Genomic DNA, 25,875 nt, shown 5'->3' on the forward strand with positions numbered 1-25,875 from the left:
GAGCAGTAATATCTGCCAACACATCTCTCTGGGAGAAGGCGGCCACGCAGCCAGATAATTCAGTTCCTCCCCATATGTCCCTGGTGTTTTCGAGTTGTTGTCCTAGCCCTGGTGTTCAGATGAATGAGTCCATCAGTGAGTAAGTCCATATGTGGGCCCTTTAAGAGGAGAGCCTCAGAATGCAGCTGCCCTCTGTTTCACTCAGTCACAGTCTCCCCTGGTTTTCACAGCCAGAAGTTGTGGGGACTTCCCAGTGCTGGAACCCTGGGCTGGGGAGCCTGGTTTGGGGCTGGGACCCCGCGCTCTTCAGCGGGGAGTTCCATACCCAGGATATCCCTCCTGATTTTTAACCATTACATACAGGTATGGGACAGCCTCTGCTGTGTCTCCACCCCTCTTACCAGTCTCAATGTGCCTTCTTCTACATATCCTTAGTTGTATGACTTCTGTTCAGCTAGACTTCAGGCGATTCTCAATGATGGTTGATCTGTAGTTTAGTTGTAATTTTGATGTGGTCGTAAGAGGAGGCAAGCACAGCATTTACCTACTCTGCCATCTTGACCGGAACTCTCAGAGTAATACTTTTATTTGCATCAGTACAATACTTCAGATTATAAAGAGGAAAGCAGTTATAATGAAATAAAATTATCAATGTATTTTTAAAAGTGAATTTGTGATAATGTGCTTCCTTAGTAGTGCATTATAAAAACAAGATTTAACAATCTAATATCTGCCACTATTTCAAAGTAATACTGAATGTAAATAATATTGCAAAATAATTGCAATGACTGCAATGAACTATTAAAGTATCCATGACATGTCTATTAGTGATAAAGCCCCAAGTATCGCTAATATGACTTTAATATGTTGCCTACATTCATAATTGAAGGAACGCTTGCTTTCAGTTAAAGGTTAATGGAAATTAAGTTGTAATTTTTTTCCCATCCAAGTTTATGAGCACCAAATTAATAACAAAACTCTGATTAGCACGATGAATGCCAGCTATTATCATATGAGAGCTGTCATGTGGATTGTATGAAATAATAAATGTGACAGCCATGGAAACACTGGACATTTGATACAGGAAAACTATTTCAGTTGTTTACACTCATCCATAGCTGTTTTTGCATTAAAGCAGTCATAAACAATATGTAAAAAAAAAAAAAATGGTTGTGGGTGTATTCTAATAAAACTTTATTTACAGTAACAAGTGGCCAGTGGCCTGGATTTGGCCCATGGGCCATAGTTTGCTGGATCTTGCATTGAAATATTGTTCCTTGAGGAATGTCTAATTAAACTTAAAATATTTCAACTTATCATGCCTAGTCAAGTCCTTGGCACAGGGCCCTACTGGGAAATGCTGTGAATACCCTTTATATAAACCAGAAATTGTTCTACAAATGATTGCTAATCAAAATAGATGGAATTTTCTTTGCCTGTTACCTGCTGTAATGTCTAGACCTGCCTTGTCTATGAAGACACAGAGAAACATAAAGCCAATAACATGGATGGCATACTGAACAATTAGAACCAGCAGCACTTTAATATGTGGGGAAAGCAAGTGACATGGAAACTATAAATGACAATATCACCTTATGTTGGGCACTTTCTCCAAGGAGCTGTAACTACCCTGCAGCTGTCGCCTGCTTGGCACACTGTCAGTGTTCAGTGGCTACTTCTTAGTTGAATGACTCTCCCCCATGGTCCGGATGAGTCTCCAAGGAAGAAGAGAGGCAAACATATATTCATTCAGAAATCTGAGTACTTCCATTATACAGACAGTGTTCTGGTATTTCTAAGGTTACTAGACAGAAACTGAAAGAAAGTGAGATGGTTTGCAATTCATCAGAATGGAAAAGAAAAGGTGATGTGATGGTTGCTATTCAGATAGAAACATATCAGGGCAAGAAATAATATTAAGCAACTACTAAATACAAGATGCTATGGTGAGATAGAGTGAGAGAAACAAAATAGCCAGTGGCTTTTTGCTCCTCTTGCGAAAAAAGAAAAAAGTTAAGTGATAGATCTATGACAGAGAAAGTAGTTGTGTTAGTGAAAGAGAGATGACAACTTAGAATTAGAGATGTTAAACATTCCAGCTGGCTGTGAAAGTAGGGTATCTGGAGGTAATATTTCTTGGTGTCCTTTTTTTATGGTCCCAAGACCATCCATTTCCTTTTTTCCTGTCTTAGTATCTGCCTTCAACTGGGGGAAAACAAAAAAGCTTCTCATGTAAAAGTCACCAAGACATTGTACATGGCAGGGCCACACCATCGGAGTGTATGATCTGACCCCTAACTGGCTTAGACACAAACACAGCACACTACAGGCAGCTCCCAGTGGATGACTTTAAATAAACACATCCTTTTTGTGTGTGTGTGTGTGGGGGGGAAATTCCAAGACTTCAGTCCAGGTCCCAACACTGGAAATACCTTCAGCCGTAGAGGTCCTCTTCAGGGGTTCCTGCTTCCTCTGCTTACTGGGGTGGGAATATCCCTACTGTATCTGCTAGGGCAGCAGGGCAGAGTGGTATCTTATCAGGCTAAGTTATAACTCTGGGAACATTTTCTCAAAGAAATCATGTTACCTGGAGTCTTGAGTTTTATAGGTGTCAGATCCTACTGTTCTGATTTTTGTTAAGCTGGGTTTTTTTTAAACTTGCCTTCATACCACACAGCTGGCACCACATAAGGAAGTATGTTAGGGTATTCATCTCAGTCAACCGGGCACCATTCAGAGCTTTGGTCCTGAGCCATTTCACACTTTGCACTAGTTCCCAGTCCTCCTTTCTCATTGTCAGTCTCACCTTTACCCTACATACTTCATGTTCAGCATTGCTTCTCCAGCAAAATCCATTGGTTCCTTCTTTACTATTGTCTAAATTCCCTTACCCTGTGGAGATAGGGCTCAGTGAGGCTTCCAAGTGCTAGGGCTGTCACTGAGAGTATCCTGGATATATGAGGTGTGACAATTAAGTTCCCAAACTTGTTGCAATGATGTTGCTAAACTTTTTTGATGTCAGAGGGATTATTCATTATGAATTTGTACCAACTGGACAAACAGTGAACCAACTTTGCTATTTGGAAGTGTTGAAAAGGCTGCATGAAAAAGTTAGATGACCTCAACTTTTTGCCAACAATTCATGGCTCTTGCATCATGACAATGCACCAGCTCACACAGCACTGTCTGTGAGGGAGTTTTTAGCCAGAAAACACATAACTGTATCGGAACACCCTGCCTACTCACCTGATCTGGCCCCCAATGACGTCTTTCTTTACCTGAAGGTAAAGGAAATACTGAAAGGAAGACATTTTGGTAACATTCAGGGCATCAAGGGTAATACGATGACAGCTCTGATGGCCATTTCAGAAAAAAAGTTCCAAAATTGCTTCGAAGGGTGGACTGGGCACTGGCATCAGTGCATAGCTTCCCAAGGGGAGTACTTCGAAGGTGACCATAGTGATATTTGGCAATGAGGTATGTAGCACTTTTTCTAGGATGAGTTCGCGAACTTAATTGTCCGACTTTATTCCTGCAAAGATGCCCAAATCAAGAGAGTGTACAGAGAGGAGAAGCAAGTGGGAAGTCAAAGTCAATAAGCCAGAGATGGGCATGCAAATATGTCATGGGGGGCAGTGGGAAGCAGTGATTGAAAGCCAGGACGTGCATCTAAGGAATGGAGGAAATGAGAGTAAACGTTAGCATGTTGAGAGAATAGAAGGACAAGCTTAGCTAGATATCTGAAATGGTGGATTATTCATGGGCAATTAGACCCCGCCTCCAAATGGGGCATGATACATGTGACTGCCCAATGTACTGAGAGGGCCAAAGGGCAGACCAACACTGTATCAGTCAAGGTAGGCTAACTTACATTTTGGTAACTACCCACCATTTTGGTAATACATGTTTCTACTTTCCTCAACGTAATACCTGTCTTACATCGGTCAGTGTGGCTTTGTACCACGTAGTCACTCAGAGGCCTAGACTGACAGAGGCTCTTCCATCTTCCATGTAGCTACACCATCTGGAACATGTAGCCTCTTTGGTTGCTATCTTGAAAGAGAGTCGCTTACCAGCCATTAAATGCTGTGGTCTAGAACTGACTCGTATCACTTCTGCTCATGGGCCATTGGCCTGAACTAATCACGTGGTTCGGTTCTGCCCAACTAGAAAGGGGCTGGAAGATGTGAGGGGCACATCAATATTCAGTGAGAAGTAACTGAGCTACAGGCAGCATTCACATGATCAGTAGCTGCGCCAGGGCCTTGCCATTGACAGAGCCCCTCCAAAGATGGCATTTTGTCTGGGTTTACTCCAGCTACATGCTGGGGTTCAAGAAATTGAAATTCCCAATACAACGGTCCATCTGCTGGCTACATATAACATTACTTTATGGGACAACTCTGGGTTTTAAATAGTTGTTTCATAAATAGATGTTGAAAGCTTATCTATTAGTAAGTTGGGAATGGCCTCACTGACCACAAGCCTGGGATGGTCATGTGGCAAAATTGTGCAGTGAGGAGGGAGCTGTGGCAATTTATAATGACCTCTTCCTCCCATGGTTCCCGTCCCAGTGAATGACACCACCATGTATTCAGGTGCTCAAGCCAGAAACCCTTCCAGCCTTGTCTGCCACCAATCTCTCCCTCACTCACTAGTTTCCTATCCCACTGGCCTTTCCTCTGTCATCCATACACTCCAAACTTGTTCTTGTCTCCAAGCCTTTCTATTTGCTGTTCTCTCTCTGTCTAACATACACTTCCAGTCTACCCCCATTTTTAACTTAACTATCTCCTCTTTAAAACATAGATGAGCCACTGTGCCAAAATGGTTCACAAAACATCACACCAGCACCACTGGCCTGGTCTGTAGCATGTAAGCCCTGTGAGAGCAGGGACCACTCTATATCCTCTTGAATATAGTAGGGGCTCAAGAAAAGATACCAAAAGGATGAATGGCCATAGCAATTCACCAGTGAAGGCAATATATATTACCTGTTTTTTGCTCCCATGGTCTTGGGAAATCACGTGTGACCTGTGTTAAACTTCACCCTCAGGTGGGGCAGTGTGAGGGTGAAAGTGGTTTCATGGTTTCTTTCCATGCTTTTGCCTCCTCCTTTGAGTGGAGAGGTCAGACCCGGTAGCACCGTCAGTGGATTCTTTTCTTTTCGAAACATTTGTAAAAACTGTGTTTGTTGCACTGTGAACAAAACTTTTATCCTAAGAAATATAAAACTACATCCTTCTGAAAGATGTCTCTAGTATTTCTTAGACAACTTTTGTATGTGTTACATACAGTGAAACCATTTTGAAAAAGCAATGACTTAAGCAAGCAAACCAACCCTAATTGTTCATTAAACCATTCCCATTTTTATTTAACATTCATAGTTGTGCTTCTGTGTAAAGTTTGTATGTCTAGCAATATAAAATACTGACACATTTTTAAAACACAAAAATGAAGTAGAAAGTTGGAATCCTTTGATTCAGTGCTCTTATGTTTTTAAAAAAGAAGGGAAAAAAAGAATGCAAGACTCAGAATTTTGGAGTGGCTGGTGGGCCTCTCTTCATATGACTTTCTGGCTGGCTGCCTGTGTGCCTATGACAATGACCACGACAGTGTAGCTGAGCGGTTTGTGCTGCTGCCACTGTCATAGCCATTTGATGCTGCAAGAATCGCAACCACTGTATCTGTTGTTGCTGATGATGAAAAGGCAGAGGCGAGCTGGAATGTGTGCTGAGGAAGCCTTTGCTCAGGTCTGTGCTTGGCAGGGCCACACTGAGACAACACAGCTGCCTGTGGCTGCGTACAACTTCCCACTCCAGCAAGATTAATAAGAGCAGCATGCTGAGCAGACATGGCCTGGTCATAACTGGTTGGACCTTGTTTAGAACCCTGCTCCCTTGGCTGTTTAAGGACTAGAAGTTGTGTGGGTTGCTGAGGTTTCTGGGGTATCAACTGAGAGAGCTGCCACAGTTGCGGCTGCAGAGTGTAGAAAATCAGTGAACCACCTGGAAGCTGGAGTGGATTTAAGGGCCTGAGACTTGAAGTGTTTTTGAAAGCAAATGGAACACCTGCTTGAGAAGCTGCCTGCATTGCACCCGGCAATGCATTTGCTAGCAGACCTCCTGAGGGGAGAAAGCCACTCAGGTTTATTCCTGCAGGGGTTATGGCACCAGTGTTACAGCCCAGCATAGCGTTTGAACCACTCACTCATCAAAGCCTGAGCTCCATAGACACAGCCCACTATGCTGATGAAGTCAAGTCTAGTCGAGTTTGCCATGACCTGGGTGGCTGTGGTTCTTTGTGACGTAACAACAGGGCAGCCGGCCAAAGCACGCTAACTTGATTGAGATCCACAGATGACTTCCGGGAAAGACTTGATAGCTTAGAAGCAGGAGGAGGAGTTGGAGATTTAAGAAAGCTGCTGGCCTGTTGTGGCATAAAATAGTTACTGTGTTTCCCTAAAAATAAGACCTAGCCGGACCATCAGCTCTAATGAGTCTTTTGGAGCAAAAATTAATATAAGACCTGGTATTATATTATAGAAGACCCGGTCTTATAGTAAAATAAGACCCAGGCTTATATTATATTATATTAGACCCAGTTTTATAGTAAAATAAGACTGGTCTTATATTAATTTTTGCTCCAAAAGATGCATTAGAGCTGATGGTCCGGCTAGGTCTTATTTTCGGGGAAATACGGTATCTGAGGAACTATTTCCTAAGCTTGAGGGAAGTTTGATGGGCGGGGGGTGATGTTTTACTCCCTTCCCCAGTATGGTAGACTGAACTGACACGGTCTCAGGCTGTTCCTTTCTTTGGAGAGAGCTGACTCAAGCTGCCTGAACCACTGGAGCTGTGTGACATCTTGACTGGGCATTTGACTTCATTCTGGACCAATTCCTGACACTGATTGACTACCTTCTCAGCATCAGTCTTTGATCCAATAATGAACCAACTTGAATGATCAGCTGTAGAGGACTGGGAAGCAGACATCTAGGTTGTTACTTTCTTCATCTTCTTTACATGGCTGTGTTTTACCATAGTAAAGTGGATCACCAAGTGACTGCAAAATGGTCAGCTTTGTTTTCTGATATTGATTGCCAGGTTCACATTCAAATACATAATCATCTTTTACATCACGGGCTGGCCAGACTGTTGGTTGTAAGTCAATCAAATTTGATAGACTTCTGCTTTAGCATATGTTTCCACGTCTACTTCAGAAGGTATGGCCAAATTACCAGGACTGTTTCCACATATTTACACAATTTCCTGCTTTAGAAATTTTGAGGTCATAATGCTGACCTGCTTTTCTCTCCTTTCTATTTTGTAAGAAATCAAGTAATTTTAGCTGAGGAAGAGTTGGACAATGAGACAGATCTTGTGTCGATTCATAGAGGACCTGGAATACCTCTGGAAACACCGTTTCATTGAGTATGTGTTCATCTTTTGCTTGTAATAGAGCAGTCTGTTTGCAGTGCATGTTATGGCTCTGGGAGGATCAAGACACAGTAGTTCGGCAGTAGCTGGGATCATAAGCAAAAGTTTGCCTTCCTGGGCCCATTTATGGTTATCACTTGTTATTGAATGTATATCACAGATTAAAGTCTGCATTGTTGGACGTAAGAGAATGTACCTACTTTGGTAACCTGGAGATTTCATATTACTGGACTCCCTATAGTCATGTATTTCTGCTATGACACATCCACAGTGAAAAATATTAACCTGAGATTTTCTAGGAGATCAACCAAGGTAAGAGGTAATTCTTCTGCATCCAAGTATTTGAACAATTCCTTTTCATCAATTTTTTCCCCTCAGCATCAAAGAACATCCCTCACTTCCAGGGTATAGTTTGACCACTAAACATGGCGATGTCTTTTGCATAACAAGCATCTATAACAAGTTCACATTTCTTCTTAATTTTGTAAGGTTTATTCATTTTTCTCCTAATGTAAAGATTTCAAAGGTTAGATACTACTGGAATTCCACTATTTTTTTTGCCTTAACCTCAAGCTCCTTTTCACAGTTTCAATACATAAGTCATTAAGTTTATAAAATACAGATTTGCTTCCACTAGATAGGTATTTCCTTTTAGGAGGTCTGGGGCACTTTCCATGACATAGTCTGCATGGTCCAAAGCTAGTTCTAAAGCTCGTTGCGTTGTGGTATAAAATAGGGGTCCAAGGAAAAAACTTAAGTGGGTTTATAAAATGGGGTGAAATCATGTCTTTAATATCAATTTTACAGTGTTGTGCGGGACGCCGCCAGGCTGGGCCTCATGATGGTACCATAGGCTCCGCCAGAACACGACGTGCAGGAATCGACCCTGCACCGCAGGGTCTATTGATTTCTTGTGATTGTGTTTGGTAAGCAAACAACTTAACCAAACAATCGCATTTACAATAGCACCAAAAGAATAAAATACTTAGGAATAAACTTAACTAAGGAGGTGAAAAATTTGTATACTGAAAACTATAATACATTGGTGAAAGAAATTAAGATGCAAGCAAATGGAAAGACATCTCATGTTCATGGATTAGAAGAAATTATTGTTAAAATGTCCATACTGCCAAAGTGATCTACAGTTTCAATGCAATCTCCATCAAAATTCCAAAAGCACTTTTTTTACAGAAATAAGAAAAACAATTCTAAAATTCATATGGAACCAGAAAAAACCATGAATACCCGTTATCAATCTTGAGAAAGAAGAACAAAGCTGGAGGCATCACACTTGTGATTTCAAAATATATTACAAAACCCCAATAATCAAAACAGTATGTATCTGGCATAAAGACAGAGAGATAGACCACTGAAAAAGAATAGAAAGCCCAGAAATAATTCCATGCATATATGGTCAGCTGATCTTTGGCAAGGTTGCTAACAGTAAACAATGGGGAAAGGATAATGGATTAAAAACTTAAGTGTAAGACCCGAAACTGTAAAACTCCTTGAAGAAAACATATGGGAAAATCTTCATGACATTGGTTTTTCCAGTGATTTAATGGATATGACAACAAAAGCACAGACAACAAAATAAAAAATAAACAAGTCGAATTGCATCAAACTAAAAAGATTTTGCACAACAAAAGAAACAATCATCAGTGAAAAAGCAACTTATGTGATGGGAAAAATATTTCCTAACCATATGTCTGATACAGGGTTAATCTCCAAAATATACAAGAAACTGCTACAGATCAATAGTAAAACAATCAAACTAATAACCCAATTAAAAATGGGCTAAAGATTTGAGTAGATATTCCTCTATAGAAGAACATACAAATAGCCAACAAGTATATGAAAAATTCTGAACATCACTAAACATCAGGGGAATAAAGATCAAATCCACAATGAGATATCACTTCACACCTGTCAAGATGGCTCTTATGGAAAAAAGATAACAAGTGTTGGCAAGAATGTGGAGAAACTGGAACCCTTGTATGCTGTTGGTGCGAATGCAAAATAATGCAGCTGCTACAATATGGAGGTTTCTCAAGAAATTAAAACTAGAACTACCATATGATTTAGCAATTCCACTTCTGAGTATTTATTCAATAGAATTGAAATCAGTAGCCTGAAGAGATATTGGCACTTCTATATTCATTGCAGCACTATTCACAATAACCACGATATGGAAACCTAAGTGTTCATTGACAAATGAATGGATTACAAAAGAACAAGACAAACAAATGAGAAACAGAAACTCATAGACACAGATAATAGTTTAGTGGTTGCCAGAGGGTAAGGGGGATGGGGGTGGGGGGTGGGATGAGGGTAAGGGAGATCGAATATATGGTGATGGAAGGAGAACTGACTCTGGGTGATGATCACACAATGGGATTTATAGATGATGTAATACAGAATTGTACACCTGAAATCAATGTAATTTTACTAACAATTGTCACCCCAATAAATTTAATAAAAAAAAATAAAATAAATAAAAAATAAAATAAAAAAAAAGAAAGTGTGGTATATACATAGAATGGAATACTATTCAGCTTTTTTTTAAAAAGAAAAAAATTCTTCAACATTCAACAACATGGATGAACCTTGAGGATATTATACTAAGTGAAATGAGTCAGTCACAGAAAGACAAGTACTGTATAATTGCACTTAAATGAGGTATTTAGAAAGTCAAATTTGTAGAATCAAAATGGTGTTTTCCAGGGGCTCAGGGGAGGTACAAATGGGGAGTTACTAATCAATAGGCATAAAGTTTCAGTCAAGAAAGATGAATAAATTCTAGAGATCTGCTATACAACATTAAACCCGTAGTCAACAATTATATATGACACACTTAAAATTTGTTAAAAGGTAGATTTCATGTTAAGTGTTTTTCCACATTAAAATAAAAATAAATATTAAAAGGAACATAAAAAGTGATATACCTCCTCCTATGATAATGATGGTGATAGTAACAGTAATAGTAATAATAACAGTAGCTGTCATTTTTTGAGTGCTTATTATATACCAAGCACCTTGCTAAAAACTTTGCATGCATTGCCTCATTTAATCTTGACAACAGCTTTTACTCCTTTCTCTCCAGGGCCTCAGTTTCTCCTGTAAGGTAGTAGGACGCAAGCTGGGGGTGGGGGTGTTGTGGGCAGGGAGCTGAGGAGGCAGCAGCCAAGATCTGTAGCAGGAAGGCACCCTTCTCCCCAGGAGCTGCTGACTGATTCCGTTGTCTGGCTTCCAGTTCTGAAGTTGGGGCATTAAAAACATGTCCCCAATCAATTCAGTGCTGGCAAGAGGAAATGTATCCATTTTCTACTTAACCATATTGGACTTGCTTTAAATATCCTTCCCATGGGAAATTATATTCCAGTGGGAAAGCATTCATAGAATAAATTTAGGAACTACCAGTTGGGTGGTTTTCACCTCCCTGGGAAGAGATACTGATATATTGACAGGTGGATGATTTCTCAAGGCCCACGGGCCTGACTGGCAGGTGCTAGGTAGATGGTCACCCTGTCTCCTCCCTCCCTCCTCAGGCTGTTTCCAGAAAGGAAGGTGTGCCAGATGGGTCATGGAAACTTCCCTCTTGAACCTGCCTGTGTTTGCCCATCTGAGCCTTGGAGGCGTTTACCTTATTGTGCTCTGTACGGTGCTGCACACAAGTGAAACCCTCTTGTCTTCCACTTTCAGCATCTGCTGAATTCGTTTTTGAGGCACTATGCTTCCGTACTTCTAATTTGATTACTGTTCCCTTTGATTTGCCTTTTTCCCCCCAAAGCTTTCTCATAATCCTTATAGGAACCAAGATCCTGTACACAATTTAGCAGCTAGGAATTTGGGATTTAATAAATCACCTACACAACCCAGCATGTCTACAAATAGCCTGTGGGATTAGGTTCCTTAGCTTAATTTGGAACTTGGTGCAGCTGACCTGAATAATGAAATAGGGGACCCAAAGTTATGAATCCCCTCTGAGCATTGCTTCATTAGAATCCCCTTACAAAAAAAGAAATGAGACTCATCTCATCAGCTCGATTTTATGGCATCTGATTAGACCACTATTTTCTCAGCAGGTCCCTTTTCTTTAAACTGTTGACTATGGATGGACTGCTGAATAGAATGAACTTTGGACCACTAAATTGCAGCATTATGGTTATTTAGTGTAATTTATGAAAAACGGGAGAAGCATGAGCACTTCTTGTCGCTAATGATATCTCCATTTATCTGAACAGGTATAGGTTTGGAATATCCCTCCCACCCCCAGTACTCATCCTGGAATACTTCCCAATTAGAGACCCCCAAAATGTTATTTGGAGGCACAAACTCGACAGATGATAAATTAGACATTAACAGCACCTGCACACATTCTTATGAATATCTACCATCAGCAGCCTTTCAGGAAAGTCATGCATTTTAACTGTGTTTACCTAATAGGTCCCTTTATTCAGTGTTTGACTTATAATTCAACAAATTTGGTAAAAGGCTAAATGGGCCTTCAGTGTAATATACTCCATTAGCACATCATTGTCTCTCTGTTTTGAGATATGAGGGAAGATGTTGAAATTATGCAGTATTTATTTCAAGCATTGTGATGATTAAAGTAGTACAACATGACACTCACTTCTGATTAATGGGAAATCAACAGTCGCAACTGCATTGCAAATGTAAAAACCATCCTAAAACAATTGCTGCGTGAATTGATAATCTTCCAGAATATTGACTAGATGTGGTTCTCTCACACATGAAATAACTAGGAGACTGGCATAGTAGAGCAGTAAGCCAGGGTGTGCGCTTTAGAGTGAGACAGAACTGGGTTTGCATACTTGTTCTATCAATGATGGCCTGTGACCTTGGGCAAGTTTTTACTCTTCTTGAGCCTTGATCGCCTTTTTTGGAAAGTGGGGCCGTGAATGCCAATTTCATTGGGTTAGCTCAAGGGTTAAAGGAAAGAGCACATGTGAAGTGCCTAGCTCGGGACCTGATTCACAGCAAACACTTAACAAATGTTAGTACACTTCCCTTCTAGGGGAGCAAAGCCCAGACGTAGGGCTCAACCCCACTATACAGTGTCTGTGGTCATCATAGGAAATCTCAAGAAATTTCTCAAACAAAAATAGTTTCATTCAACCTTCAGTTTAGAAATTAATATTAGAACATCTAGGAGGTGGATGAGATAGGGTGGGTGCCTGCCAAACTCAGGCATTCCAGAGTCCAAACTACAAAGGAGTTTCTTCTCTGGCAAAATTTTTTTTTGGTAATGGTCTATTCTGGGACATCAAACCAGCTTTTTTATTCCAAAGTGACAGTGACATAGGCCCACTTAAGTAAATAACATTGGATAAAGAAGAGGTGTAACATATATTCAATGGAATATTACTTGGCCATTAAAAAGAATGAAATCTTACCATTTGTAACATGGATGGAACTGGAGGGTATTATGCTAAGTGAAATAAGCTAGACAGAGAAAGACAAATACCATATGATCTGACTTACATGTGGAATCTAAAGGACAACATAAACAAACAAAACAGAAACAGACTCATAGATACGGAGAACAAACTGATACAGCTCTTCACCACTGGCTCATTTGGGAAGAATGACAAAGTTAGCTTGCCTAATGTGAGCTGGCCCACATAACCCCAGCACTGGCGACTATTCAGTATATTGTGTTTTCATACTAGCCACACTAAAAATTGCTCAATATTTTTTCTTGGTTTTTACAGTGGCATCTGTAATTCTGTTAGTGCTCATATGCTGAAAACTGCCTTAATAGAGAAGGAGAAAGGGATGCATGAAAGAGTGAGCACGGGAAAGGAGGCATTTTATACTTTATCAATACCTGAACACTGGCACTCTATCACAATTCTGTGGTTTATTCTCTGCTTAACCACAAACATCTTCCGTTAAAATAGTGTGTTTGAAGTTAAGTTGGTTACAATTGATGCCCATCCTGCAATGACTGGTCCAATTCTCAGAACAGCCCTGTGGAACAGTTTTACTTTCTCTCTCTAGAGTCTATTTTTGTCCCTAACTCTTCAATAGTTACCAAGAAAGAAAATCCCTCCCAAAAGCTTTCTGTGGCAACAACTAGATTATACTGAAAGCTGAGTACCACAATTTTAATCTAGCTTAGCTGGGAATCATTATCGGTGGAATCCTCTATTTCTCTGGGCTTGTGTTTGTATTGGGGGTGGGGAGGACATCTGCAAGAATGACACTGCCAGGTTCTCCACACTCCATCTGGTTGGTGGGACCAAAGAACTACTGTGTTTCCCTGAAAATAAGACCTAGCCGGACCATCAACTCTAATGCATCTTTGGAGCAAAAATTAATGTAAGACCCGGTCTTATTTTAATATAATATAAGACCGGGTCTAATATAATGTAATGTAATGTAATATAATATAATATAATATAATATAATATAATATAATATAATATAATACAGGGTCTTATATTAATTTTTGCTCCAAAAGACGCATTAGAGCTGATGGTCTGGCTAGGTCTTATTTTTGGGGAAACATGGTGGGAATGCCCAGCACACTTTCCTTTCACATCTGATTGGTTTCCCAGAGGGTACTTTCTGCCATGCATACTGGGTAACCTCTGCACCAAAGAATCAGAGTGAGCAAAACCTGGATACCACTTAGTGAGGAGTCAGGCAAGTAAATAAATAAGAAAATGCCATTAAAGAGAGGGTGATAATCCCAGTGGTAGAGGGACACTCTGGGAGCATAGACGAGATACGTTAACCAATTGTCGACGGCAACATCAAGTGTCAAGAGTCAGGAAGCTTATAAATGTAAGACCCAAAACCATAAAACTCCTTGAAGAAAACATAAGCAGTAAACTCACTGACATTGCTCTTAGCAATATTTTTTTCTGCTATATCGCCTCAGGCAAGGAAACAAATGAAAAAATAAACAAATGGGACTACATCAAACTAAAAAGTTTTTGCACAGGAAAGGAATCCATCAACAAAACGAAAAGACATCCTGTTGAATGGGAGATGATATTTGCGAACAGTACATCTGATAGGAGGTTCATATCCAAAAATTATAAAGAACTCATACAACTCAACACCAAAAGAACAGTGCGATTAAAAAATGGGCAGAGAACCTGAATAGACAAGTCTCCAAAGAAGACATACACATGGCCAATAGATGTATGAAAAGATGCTCAACATCAATAATGAGAGCAATGCAAATTAAAACCCCATAAGATACCACCTGTCAGAATGGCCATCATCAATAAATAAATTAAGTGTTGGCAAGGATGTGGAGAAAAGGGAACCCTCATGCACTGTTGGTATAGCAAATTGGTGCAGCCACTATAGGAGACAGTATGGAGTTTCCTCAAAAAAATTAAAAATAGGGAGGTGACCGGTTAGCTCAGTTGATTAGAGTGAGGTGCTCAGAACACCCAGGTTGCCAGTTCGATCCCCACATGGGCCACTGTGAGCTGCACCCTCCACAACTAGATTGAAACAACTACTTGACTTAGAGTTGATGGGTCCTGAAAAAACACACTTAAAATAAATAAAAGGTTTTTGTTTTGTTTTTTTAAAGATTTTATTGGGGAAGGGGAACAGGACTTTATTGGGGAACTGTGTGTATTTCCAGGCCTTTTTTCCAAGTCAAGTTGTTGTCCTTTCAATCTTAGTTGTGGAGGGTGCTGTTCAGCTTCAAGTTGTTGTCCTTTCAGTCTTAGTTGTGGAGGGCGCAGCTCAGCTCCAGGTCCAGTTGCTGTTGCTAATTGCAGGAGGCACAGCCCACCATCCCTTGCGGGAGTCGAACCGGCAACCTTGTGGTTGAGAGGATGCATTCCAACCAACTGAGCCATCCGGGAGCTCAGTGGCAGCTCAGCTCAAGGTGTCGTGTTCAACCTTAGTTGCAGGGGGTGCTGCCCACCATCCCTTGTGGGACTCGAGGAGTTGAACCGGCAACCTTGTGGTTGAGAGCCCACTGGCCCATGTGGGAATCAAACCGGCAGCCTTCGGAGTTAGGAGCATGGAGCTCTAATAGCCTGAGCCACCGGGCCGGCCCTAAATAAAAGTTTTTTAAAAAAATAATTAAAAACAGAACTACCATACAACCCAGCAGTTCCACTCCTGGGTCCAAAGAAATCCAAAACACTAATAGAGAAGATAAGAGGTCTGACAGTTAAGTTCGCAGACTTGCACTGTGTGCTTACATTGGCAGCACTGTACAAACGGCTCGGTAAGGTTTCATAACCTTGGTATATCAGTGTCTCACACCTGTGTTCATGTCGACATGTGGTGGTGTCTTGCTGAGTGGCGTTCATTATTCTTGTTGCATGTTTTTGTGTGCCGTCACGAGAATGAGCTTGAATTAGAGCAATGAACAAACACTAAATTTCATGTTAAACTTGGCACTAGTGGAAGTGAAATCAGGGACATGTTAGTCCAAATTTATGGGGATAATGCCATGAAGAAAATGGCAGTATACAAATGGATTAAACATTTTTCTGAAGAGAGAGAAAGGGTCACTGATGAAGAGAGGTCAGTGTCGCCAGTAATGAGCAAAACTGATGAAAACATTGCAAAAATTTGTCGAATTGTGCATCAAAATCGTCAGCTAACTGTGAGAAGCATAGCAGACCAAGTAAACATCTATAGAGAAACAGGAAAATCTTAACTGAAAATCTTGGCATGAGAAAGGTGTATGCAAAAATGATCCCAAAGAAGCTCACCAATGAACAAAAGCAAAGGAGAGTCGAGGTTTGCCAATACCTTTCAGAGAGGCAAGACCATATTTTGGGCCGTGTTGTCACTGGTGATGAAACATGGGTGTACCAATATGACCCTGAAACAAAGCATCAAATTGCACAGTGGAAGTCAGCCAATTCTCCACGACCAAAAATTTCTGTCAGTCCAAATCAAGAGTCAAAACAATGTTGCCAACATTTTTTGATATCAGAGGGATTATTCATTATGAATTTGTACCAACTGGACAAACAGTGAACCAAGTTTACTATTTGGAAGTGCTGAAAAGGCTGCATAAAAAAGTTAGATGAAAATGACCCGAACTTTTCGCCAATTCATGACTCTTGCCCCACAACAATACACCAGCTCACACAGCATGGTCTGTGAAGGAGTTTTTAGCCAGTAAACAAATCACTGTACTGGAACACCCTCCCTACTCACCTGATCTGGCCCCCAGTGACTTCTTTCTTTATCCAAAGATAAAGGAAATATTGAAAGGAAGACATTTTGATGACATTCGGGACATCAAGGGTAATACGACGACAGCTCTGATGGCCATTCCAGAAAAAGAGTTCCAAAACTGCTTTGAAGGGTGGACTAGGCACTGGCATCAGTACATAGCTTCCCAAGGGGAGTACTTCGAAGGTGACCGTAGTGATATTCAGCAATGAGGTATGTAGCACTTCTTCTAGGATGAGTTTGTGAACGTACGTGTCAGACCTCGTACATGCACCCCTATGTTCACTGCAGTGCTATTCACAGTAGCTAAGCAACCTAAGTGCCTATCAATAAATGATTGGAAAAGATGTGGTACATATGTACAATGGAATATTACTTGGCCATAAAAAAGAATGAACTCTTATCATGTACAACATGAATGGACCTGGAGGATATTATGCTAAGTGAAATCAGTCAGATAGAGAAAGACAAATACCATATAATCTCATTTATATCTGGAATCTAAAGAACAAATCAAACAAAACAGAAACAGATTCATAGATACAGAGAACAAACTGATGTTTGCCAGATAGAAGTGGGGTTGGAGGACAGGGTGAAAAAGGTGAAGGGATTAAGAAATACACATTGGTAGTTACAAAATAATTGTGGGTAAATAAAGTACGGCATAGGGAATATGGTCAATAATATGGTCATAACTGTGTATAGTGCCAGGTGGGTACTAGTCAGGCAGATCACTTCATAAATTATATAAATGTATAACCACCATGCTGTACACCTGAAACTAATATAAAGTAATATTAGATGTCAACTGTAATTGAAAAATAAAAAGAATAAAAAAAGAAACTAAAAAACAAAACAAAAGTCAGGAAATTTAAATTAAATAGACATTGACTGACGAACATCTTGGGGGTTGCTCTTGCAGTACATAAATTAAGCATCTCCTCTAGGTAAAGCCTTGTGCTAGCAGGTGAAGATGTAAGGAAAAATAAGACACAATCCATGTCCTTAAGGAGCTCACAGTCTGATGCAGAAAACCTCCCGTGAACAAAGACTTTCAGTAAAATGTAGAGATGGCGTCATGAGTAGTTTGTGGGAAAACAGACGAAGGACCATTAATGCTGTGTGGACGTCAGGGAAAGCTGCCCAGAGAAGCTACCCCCTGAGCTGATTCTGAAGGGATGAATAGGGTTTAACTCATTGAGAAATATGGGCAAGGTCAGTCCAGACAGAGGGAACAACATGGTCAAGAGTACAGAGATGGACCTGAGCATGGGGTGTTGAGGGATGAAGTTTGGATGATAAACGGGTCAGATAATGCAGGACCTTATGTGCCATGGTAAGGAACCGGGAAACTTGGGCTTGATCCAGTGTAAAAACACATCATATGGGGATAAGTCTAAAGGCAGGAGTATAAACTAGAGGGTGCTGGGCTGTGAAGGTGCAAGGAAGAGTTGATAAGGGCCTGAGCTAGGTCAGTAAGAGAAGTAAAAGATGTGGAATTATTCAGGAGGTAGACTCATGAATGACTGGTTGGCCGTGTGGCTGAGAAAGAAGGAATTGTCTATGATGATTGTCAGTTTTCTGTTTTTGTGTCCTGCCAAGATTGGAGATATAGGAGGAATCGGGGTGGTGGAGATGGGTGATGAGCTCAATTTTGGATGCATGAAATTTGAGGTCTCACTATGTCATCCAGTTGTAACGGTGACTTCCAAAGAAAGAGATTTTGCAAAAACAATGACGCTTGCTCTCCTTTTCTGATCTAAATTTTGGGGTGTCTAATACAGTCATCTTAACTAGACATAGAAGAGACATCAAGAACTCTACCGAGCACAGAGTGGAAAATAAACCTAATCAGACCCTCCCAACCTGCTCTGTTTCCCTATTTGATATTCCTGCTATTCCATTGCTGAAAGTTTCTAAGTAACCATGCCACAAAATACACTGACAGGGAGATTAAATTGGCAAAATTTTACAAATTCTACTTTTTTTTTTTTTTGACATTCATTGTGGCTTCTGTGGTAAATGAAAAAAGAATAAATACAAACACAGAAGAATTGTAGGCCTATGTTCTTCTAAAATGACTTTTGAAGGGAGGAAACTAAGTGCATTGATTTTGCTCTTATTTGTGTCACTTTTTAATAGTAACTTTATTGAGCTATTATTCACATACCATACAACCAAAACCTCTGATATCGCTTCTAAAATGGCGCAACTTTGGGAAGGAACACAGTCTCCCTGGGATAACAATGGTTTTAGCGTGGATCTCTGTCTCTTTCCCTGCTATCTCTGTTAAGCTGTCTGTTACCTTCTGTTAGGCTATGCTAATTTCCAGCTGGGTTCCCTGTTGTTTACAACCATTCTTGGGGGCATAAATTGCAGCATAGTCTGATTCAATTTAAACTCAGGCAAAGTTAGCTTCATGATGCCAAGTCTTTGAAGTTTGTTTTAAGTCCAGGAGGTCTCTTGTTAGCTGGGCCATTTCTGGTAAACAGTATGGCCTATGTTTTAGCTTGTTGCTCTCATAGTTACCAGCTTCCTCTTACTTGTTCATTATCACCATCTCCACTGTTTTCTAGAACACCCTTAGGTGTGAATTTTGTGTACTATTTCATAACGTCAGTTCCTTTAAGGAGCACTTCCAGGCTTCCTGTTCCTTTGGACTCACTCTCCCTCCGAGCCATTGCTTTGAGCATTGGATGGGGATGAGAGCCTCTGGTCTCCTCAATTTACCTCTTCCAATGTGGAACCTCTGCCCTACGAGCTTGCAGGGGGTGAGGGTGATCAGGACCCCCGTGTGCTCTGTAAAATATATAAAGAACTCATACAACTCAATAGCAAAAAACGAAACAATCCAATGTTTTTAAATTTGCAGGAGATCTGAATAGACATTTTTTCCAAAGACACACACATGGCCAACAGGTACATAAAAAGGTGCTCAACATCACTGATGACCAGGGAGATGCAAATCAAAACCACAATGAGATATCACCTAACACCTGTTAGAATGGCTATAATCAAAAACACAAGAAATAATGTGTTGGCGAGCATGTAAAGAAAAGGGAACGCTCGTGCATTGCTGGTGGGAAATGTAAATTGTTACAGCCACTATGGAAAATAGTATGACGGTTCCTCAAAAAAGTGAAAATGGAACTACCATATGATTCAGAAATTTCACTTCTGGGTATTTATCCAAAGGAAATAACAACACTAATTTGAAAAGATATATGCACTCCCATGTTCATTGCAGCATTATTTACAATAGCCAAGATATGGATGCAACCTAGGTGTCCATCAATAGATGAATAGATAAAGAAGATGTGACACACACACACACACAATGGAATATAATTAACCACAAAAAAATGGAAATTTTGCAGTGTATGGACCTTGAGAGTATTATGCAACAAGTCAGAGAGAAAGACAAATACCATTTGATCTCACTTATATGAGGAATCTAAAAACAAACAAACAAAAAAAACCCTCATAGCTACAGAGAACAGATTGGTGGATTAGTGATAGCCAGAGGCAGGGGCTGGTGGGTGGGCACAATGGGTAAATTGGGTCAAAATGGACAGACTTCCAGTTATAAAATAAATAAGTCATGAGGATGTGTTGTACAACACAGTGACTATAGTTAACAATACTGTATTACGTATTTGAAAGTTGCTAAGAGAGTAGATCTTAAAAACTCTCATCACAAGAAAAAAAGATTATAACTGTGTGGTGATGGATGTTAGCTAGACTTATTGTGGTGATCACAATATATACAAATATCAATTCATTATGTTGTACACCTGAAACTAATATAATGTTATATGTCAATTATCTTAATTTTTAAAAATTAAAAGTAAGTAAAATTTTAAAAAGAGAAAAAAATGGAGAAAGCATGCAGGCTACTTGGCTTTTCATGGTGACTGAAAAACACCAAATGTGATCTCACAGATGACCAAATTCCAACCTGCATGGTCCCCTTTATGCACTGAAGCATAAATAATAATTAGATTCCAAAGAAGTGATTTGGAATAATTTTGCACCTTTAAAACTATAATCCTTTCCAGAGATACTAGCAATGTAATTTTCACAAATGTCGTAAAACCAATCAAGTTCAATAACATTAACAGGGCACGTCTGGTCCATTCTAAATCAACCTGTGCCCAAGGAAGGAGACAGGTGGAAGGCAGTGTGGCCTTGTTACTTACTGTCTTCTGATTATGCTCAAGTTCTTTAATGACTCTGAGCTTCAATCCCCCCATCTATATGTTGTCTGCGTCAGTTGAAAGAACTCACAAGAAAATGCTTAGTAGTATTTTATGAGAAATATAACCTAGAAAACTAGTGGAACTTTCAGATGTCTGGAACAGGCTTATTTTATGGAGATGATATACTGCTCCCTCCAAGAAAAACGAAAGGCTGCGTTTTGCCTAACAAACTAAGTTTAACTATATGACAAACTTCAAGACATAACAAGGAACTCAATAATGTTACTTTTAATTGAAATTTGGCTAATAATTCCAAACTGAAATGTATCCTTTCTAAAACTCAACCAAAAGGGAGGTAATATCGTGTTAGCTTTAGCAGCAAAGTGCATGGACTCACGCCTGACTGCTTGGGTTCAGATCCTGGATGGGCCACTTTCTAGCTGCAAGAGCCTGGGCAAATCACATAAACTCTTCATGCCTCAGCAAAATGACGATGATACCTTAGGAGTTGTGAGGCGTTAATGAATTAAAAGATACAAAGATGCATTAGAGCAGTGCCTGGCACAGAGTAAGCACTATAAGTGAGTGTGACGAAAATGATGATGTCAGCTTGGAGATTTGTCCTTTTTGAAAGTTCTAGTCGTGCCCCAAATGAATTCTTTCAGATTTCCTTAAAACATAGCCTTCCTTTTCTCAGAGAGGCATTGTGGAAAGAGTGGAGAAAATGTTTCCAAGCAAAGCCATTGGTCATCATGACTGATGTGAGAAAAGGCAGATCGGGTGTTCTGGGCATCAAGTTCCTGCAAATGTTGGAACTGACAGCACGTCTGATCAAGTGATGCCTTTCAAGACGTTTAGCCACGGGTGATGCTCTAGGATGAAATTAAAAGGAAAATGACAAATAAACTGTGGCAACTAATCAATACATGGCCCAGTATGGAAGCTAACGGCCCATTTCATGAGCAGGATCTGACTTTTACAGAGCCCACCTTTTTGTAGTACAAATTGGGTTTTGTTGTAGTCATGTTGAGAATTGCAGACTTTAGTGCCCTGGAATTATTGACATTACATTATAAATATTTCTTTTGTGTTCCTTAACAGTAGTTGGAAAAAAAATGACTAGACCAGGGGTGTCCAAACTGCGGCCCGCGGGCCAACTGCGGCCCGCAATCCATCGTTAATTGGCCCGCAGCAAATTCCAAAAATATATTTAGTTTACTCAAATAAACCAGGTGAGGCAATATGTACTTCTCCTCGAGTGAGTGGCCCAGCTGTTTGTATATTTTACCGCATATGGCCCTTGGTAAAAAACGTTGAAAAAAGTTTGGGCACCCCTGGACTAGATGGATAGATACAGATAGATACCGGTAGATAGGTGATAGATAGAAGATAGATAGATAGATAGATAGATAGATAGATAGATAGATAGATAGATAGATAGATAGATAGATGTACAAACCATTGTTATTGGAGTGATCTTATTTCAATAGTGCAGTGTAAGAAATTCATTTGAAATTACACTGAAACTTTTAAACAGGGACAGAGAGACAGAAAGACATTGTCAGGGCTATATGTGGATTCCAGATTAAACATAAAAGTAGAAGTATGCCTTTATCTTTTGATTTATCTCTCTGATAATAATTGTTACTTTATTTCAGACATTGTTCTTAGGACCAGCTCCTCAGTCTTGTCTCCTCCTACAAGCATTAACATCCTCTTTGGCATACAATCCCCACATTTTCATCTTTTACTTAAAAACTGATTTAGTGGCATCAGTAATCTCTAGAAGGGATTGATAACGGTCTGCCACCCAGGGTGAATGAATGTAGGTCAGGCCTCTTTAACAGGTACCTGTGGGATAAGGGTTGGGGGCACTGGGCACAGCATTTGCTGCTAAGGCACTGGCTCAGGGGTTGCCAAACTACAGCCTGTGAGCCAAATCTAGCCCGCTGCCTGGTTCTGTGATTGAAGTTTTATTGGCATGCAGCCACGCCCGTTCGTTACGTATTTCCCACGACTGCTTTCCCACTACAAGGGCAGAGTTGAGTGGTTGCAAAAGAGACCATGTGGCCCACAAAGCCTAAACTATTTGTTATCTAGCCCTTTACAGGAAACGTTTGACAATGCTTCCTGTTTGTGATTTAAAATGTTCTAATATGTTTAAAGTTCCTAGGCAGGAATTGAAAACAAAGCCAGCCATATTTGCTGCCTTGATCCGTTTGCTTATTGACAACTCTGGACAGATCTGGCATAAACTATTGAAAGAGCATTTCTTGAAAGCAGCCTGAGAGTGCATCCCTCTGTGGTCCCTCTGCCTGGACTGTCCTCTCCCATTCCACCTCCTCTCTTCTTTCCCTCCCAACTCCTGTTGGGCCTTCAGGATTCTGCCCAAATCAGGCTTCCTTTGTGAAGCCTTCCCTCATCTCAGATCCCAGGCAAAAGGAAGCATTCTCTCCTCAAGTTTGCAGAGCTCATCTATGGGAGTCTGCCACAGCTGGCTCACATGGAATTGTCTGTCCCATCTTCTCCACCGTGACCTCTGAAGTGGCAGCAGCAGAGTGTTGGTTGTCTCCATAACTCAGTCTTACACTCATTTGTTAAATCTAGGCTCCTGTTTTCCTTAAGTGGTTAGCACGTTGCCCCCACACTGTACCCCTATCACTTGCCTCCCTGTTTTCACTCTTATGCTCTCCAGTCTGCAGCTAGAGTGCACTTCTCATAAGGTAATTCGGGTCACATCACTCCTCTGCTCAAAACCCTATACTGGCTTAGACTTGGAATAAAATCAAAAGGCTGACCATAGCCTTCAGGGCCCTGCATGACCTAATTTCCTGTCTTCATCTTCACCATCATCTCTCTCTCTCTCTCTCACTGCTCTTCTCCTTGCAAGCTGCATTCCACAAACACTGGTCTCCTCGCTGTTCCTCAAACGTGCCAACCATGTTCCTGCCTCAAGGTCTTCTCATTGGCTGTTCCATCTTCCTGGAATAGTCTTCTCCCGGATATCTAGCTCCTTTACTTCATTCAGGTCACTGCTCTGATATTACTTCCCCAAAGAGGTCTTCTTTCTTTGAAGAAACAAAATAGCCCCTTTGTTATTCTGTGTCCCCTTAAATTCATATTGATTTAGAGCACTTATCACTTCCTGATTATTACATAGGATGTGTCCTCATGCGTTTATTACCTGCCTTCCCTTCTAGGTTAAAGGCTATACGAGAAAAGGGCCTTGTTTACTCTGTATCTCCAGTGTTTGGAATAGGGCCTAACATCAAGTTAGGTGCCCAACACCCATCCATAAAGTACACACGAGTGACAGAAGTCTGTCTGTTGCTTCTGGCACCAGTGCCACAATGGTTTAATTATTTCAGTGTCATGATGTATGCTAATAACACTTTTTAATGAATGAGAAAATGTGGTAGGGAAAGCATGGTTTTGTGTGTTTTTTTTTAATTTATTTTTTAAATTTATTGGGGTGACAATTCTTAGTAAAATTACATAGATTTCAGGTGTACAATTCTGTATTACATCATCTATAAATCCCATTGTGTGTTCACCACCCAGAGTCAGTTCTCCTTCCATCACCATATGTTTGATCCCCCTTACCCTCATCTCCCACCCCCCACCCTCCTTACCCTCTGGTAACCACTAAACTATTGTCTGTGTCTATGAGGTTTCGTTTCTCATTTGTTTGTGTTGTTCTTTTGTTGTTTTTGGTTTATATACCACATATCAGTGAAATAGTGCCTCCGATAAGGGGCTAATATCCAGAATATACAAGGAACTCATGCAACTCAACAACAAAAAAACAAACAACCCAATTGAAAAATGGACAGAGGACTTGAAGAGACATTTCTCCAAAGAGGACATACAAATGGCAAATAGACATATGAAAAAATGCTCAACATCACTAATCATCAGAGAAATGCATGGGTTTTAAGGACAGCCTGATCTCAGTTCAGATCCCAGCACTACCAGGTAGTAGTTGCATGACCTCTCTAGGCTTTCATTTCCTTTACTTAACAAGGGAATACTTGTATCCACGACACAGGGTTGTTGTAAGGAATAAAGGAAATAATACCTGTATTGTGACCCTGTTTTTAGAAGGCAGGTTGCAAAATATTATGAATGGTAGAATAGCATTTTTGCAAACATGTGTTCGTGTTTTTAAAAAATGTCTGTAAGCGTATAACCCAAAATGTTGACAGTGGTCATGGGTGGTCAAGAGAATTGAAAAATATTGACCATCAGGACACTTTTAAATCAACACGCTTTGGCATAATTAGTACTTTAGCATGGTACTGAACTACCTGTTTGATATGGCTAAGTAGGTGTAAGCCCATTAAGTTACAGTAGTACTGAACTGAAAAACCCATTAATGATAACCTTTATTTCCATAAAAGTGTTAGAGTATAGCAGATCGTTCGTGATTTACTGGTTTGAGTTTGAAATTTTAAATATGCATAAGGATGTTGCATTCTCTTTTAGTATCCTGTGTTGAAACTGTTACCGGGCTCTAGTGTTTTTATAGTTAGTATAAGGGCTGTTTTGAACCCTGATTCTTTGATTGTTTGAGGATAGAATCTTGAGAGTAGGTTAGCAGGGGAGGGTAGGCCATCACTAAGTTCATTATCTTCTGGAGACCATTGTCTTTGCTTAAAATGAGTCGGTAATGGGGCGCTAAGCCTCAGTGTCCTTGTCGTACCCTGGGGTGCACAGTTCTGGAGCATGGTAACTTGAGTTCAGATCCTAACTCCCTCCTTACTAACGGATGGCCTTTTACCCTCTGAACCTCTATTTCCTCACCTCTGAAGTAGGGAGAATACTTTAAAGCTGGCAAACTTACTGGGAAGAGTCAAGGAGTAAACGGCCTGCTGATATCCAGAGGGTACTTGGGTTGCCCCTATTTGCCTTGTGTCCTACTTGGTACCCAGGCCCGTGGTGTCCCACCCCTTAGGATGGAGAATAGAAGAGAAATAGCACCTTTTCTAACTCCAGGCACATTTTCCTGGGCCTTGTTTCTAAGCAGTTGAAGCCAGGCTTCA

General features: G+C 40.4%; 1 pseudogene; it reads right to left on the reverse strand.

The window, feature by feature from the left end:
- Positions 1–5,531: 5,531 nt before the first annotated feature.
- The window catches only part of LOC109436878 (transcription factor SPT20 homolog), a 44,999-nt pseudogene continuing 24,655 nt past the window's right edge, over positions 5,532–25,875 (reverse strand).

The sequence above is a fragment of the Rhinolophus sinicus genome, chromosome X, assembly GCF_036562045.2.
Source record: "Rhinolophus sinicus isolate RSC01 chromosome X, ASM3656204v1, whole genome shotgun sequence".
NCBI lineage: Eukaryota > Metazoa > Chordata > Mammalia > Chiroptera > Rhinolophidae > Rhinolophus > Rhinolophus sinicus.